General features: G+C 34.5%; 1 protein-coding gene across 1 annotated transcript in view; it reads right to left on the bottom strand.

Moving 5' to 3' along the window:
• Positions 1-1,565, bottom strand: part of LOC106472013 (heparan-alpha-glucosaminide N-acetyltransferase-like) — a 19,831-nt gene extending 18,266 nt beyond the window's left edge. The window contains exon 1 of the mRNA XM_013932643.2: positions 1,509-1,565. The gene's annotated coding sequence lies outside the window, so the exon portion shown is untranslated. The remainder of the gene's footprint in view (positions 1-1,508) is intronic.
• Positions 1,566-3,249: the final 1,684 nt, after the last annotated feature.

Below are 3,249 nucleotides of genomic sequence, written 5' to 3'. Positions count from 1 at the left end.
CGTCTACTACCAAGAACACAGCATATATCTACTACCAAGAACACACAGCATGTGTCTACTACCAAGAACACACAGCATGTGTCTACTACCAAGAACACACAGCATGTGTCTACTACCAAGAACACACAGCATATGTCTACTACCAAGAACACACAGCATATGTCTACTACCAAGAACACAGCATATAGTCTACTACCAAGAACACACAGCATATGTCTACTACCAAGAACACACAGCATATGTCTACTACCAAGAACACACAGCATACGTCTACTACCAAGAACACACAGCATATGTCTACTACCAAGAACACACAGCATATCGTCTACTACCAAGAACACACAGCATACGTCTACTACCAAGAACACACAGCATATGTCTACTACCAAGAACACACAGCATATGTCTACTACCAAGAACACACAGCATATGTCTACTACCAAGAACACACAGCATATATGCTGTGTGTTCTTGGTAGTAGACATATGCTGTGTGTTCTTGGTAGTAGACATATGCTGTGTGTTCTTGGTAGTAGACATGTCTACTACCAAGAACACACAGCATATGTCTACTACCAAGAACACACAGCATATGTCTACTACCAAGAACACACAGCATACGTCTACTACCAAGAACACACAGCATATGTCTACTACCAAGAACACACAGCATATGTCTACTACCAAGAACACACAGCATATTTCCCCTAAAACAAGTACTTTCAATGTATAGTAATTCTAAATATGGTCTTTTTCTTATAATCACCATGTATTATATAAATTGTTTTCTTCAGTTACCCTGTTCACACATGAGCATAAGTTAGTCTATTTGAAAAAAATCAACAACAAAAAAAACTTAAAACATTAATCAGGATTGCCTTCACACATCTCAATTCATCTTAGTTTGAAAACTAGATATTAGTGTTAGCTTGAAAACTAATGTGAAGCAGATTTTCATTGCTAGATATTACTGTTAGTTTGAAAACTAAAGTAAAAAGGATTTTCACTGCTAGATATTACTGTTAGTTTGAAAACTAATGTGAAGCACATTTTCGTTGCTAGATATTAGTTAGTTTGAAAACTAGATATTACTGTTAGTTTGAAAACTAAATATTACCTTTAGCTTGAAAACTAATGTGAAGCAGATTTTCATTGCTAGATATTACTGTTAGTTTGAAAACTAGATATTACTGTTAGCTTGAAACTCTAATGTAAAGCAGATTTTCATTGCTAGATATTACTGTTAGTTTGAAAACTAGATATTACTGTTAGCTTGAAACTCTAATGTAAAGCAGATTTTCATTGCTAGATATTACTGTTAGTTGGAAAACTAGATATTACTGTTAGCTTGAAACTCTAATGTAAAGCAGATTTTCATTGCTAGATATTACTGTTCCATTTTAATCAAACAATAACAGAATAATAAATCGGGAAATAAATACTCACTTCAACAGTGAATAATTGATGTAAATAATTACTAATTTAACCAAACAAAACTTAAATACATACAATTTCTTGTGTCTCTTTCCTAAACAGTCGCTGGAATATCTGGTGTCTGGAGAATAAAAATACACATTAATGCAACAGAATGTAACCAACAGACATTTGACTTGTATACAACAAGTTTCCTTGTTACCTTTAACAAAATTATGTTAAGTACGGCACTAAAAATTTCAAAGCAACAGCTCAGTTTCAAATCTGACTTCCAAACTTTAGTGGGTATACTTCACATACATCTTTTAGTATTTATTGTCAACTTTCATAAGTGAATTTCTACTTGACAACATTATTTTCTATGTTGTCTATTCAAGTGAGGGGACTGTTTCTCTGTAATGTAGCACCAACCCTTAAAACTGGTCAAATTTACTTGTTGAGGAAACACTGTTAAACTTATAACCTTCAAATTGAGCATAAAGTACACTTACAGTAATATATATTATATGTATAATTAATGTGGTGGAGATAAAGAAATATACATAACATAAACTGTTTTAGCACCGTAACTTTACTTAGGAAATTAATTGTTTTAATGTAGCACCAACCCTTAAACCTGGTCAAATTTACTTGTTGAGGAAACACTGTTAAACACTTCTTATAACCTTCAAGTTGAGCACAAAACAAAAAGTATAATGTGCCAATCTCTAAAAGTACACTTACAGTCATATATGTTATATGTATAATTAATGTGGTGGAGATAAAAAAATATACATAACATAAACTGTTTTAACACCATAACTTTACTTAGGAATGATAAAAACATGTGAAAATTGATATACATGTTCTTTGTGAACATCCTAATAGCTAGAATTAAAAACTTTGTAAATTTTCTGTAATGTTAACGAGCTATGGGCAATTAATTTTAATCAATGCCTTCATTAATGGTACTTAGATTTATAACAAGACAATTGGTAAAAATTTTTGAATTTAAAAAAATTCAATTTATGTAAGAGTGAAATATTAAGAAGTGTGGTAAATTTCATGTTAATATTGGCTTTAATGGTGAAGTTATCATGATAACTAATCACTGAATTTATTAGCATGATAACTTCACCATTAAAGCCAATATCACCATGAAATTTACCACATTAACACACACACACACACACTGACAACAGACGAAGCAACACACACACGCACACACTGACATCAGATGAAACAACACACACATACACACACTGACAACAGACGAAGCAACACACACACACACACTGACAACAGATGAAACAACACAAACATACACACTGACACCAGACGAAGCAACACACACGCACACACTGACATCAGATGAAGCATCACACACACATTGGCACCAGATGAAGCAACACACACACACATACACACTAACACCAGAGGAAGCATCACACACACATTGACACCAGATGAAGCATCACGCACATACACACTGACACCAGATGAAGCAACACACACATACACACTGACACCAGATGAAACAACACAAACACACATACACACTGACACCAGAAGAAACAACACATACATACATACACACTGACACCACATGAAGCAACACACACACTGACACCAGATGAAACAACACAAACATACACACTGACACCAGACGAAGCAACACACACGCACACACTGACATCAGATGAAGCATCACACACACATTGGCACCAGATGAAGCAACACACACACACATACACACTAACACCAGAGGAAGCATCACACACACATTGACACCAGATGAAGCAACACACACACACATACACACTAACACCAGAGGAAG

Source organism: Limulus polyphemus, unplaced genomic scaffold (genome assembly GCF_000517525.1).
Source record: "Limulus polyphemus unplaced genomic scaffold, Limulus_polyphemus-2.1.2 Scaffold5021, whole genome shotgun sequence".
Taxonomy (NCBI): Eukaryota; Metazoa; Arthropoda; class Merostomata; order Xiphosura; family Limulidae; genus Limulus; species Limulus polyphemus.
The sequence above is the reverse complement of the archived record's forward strand: the minus strand, read 5'-3'. Positions and strand labels throughout refer to the sequence as shown.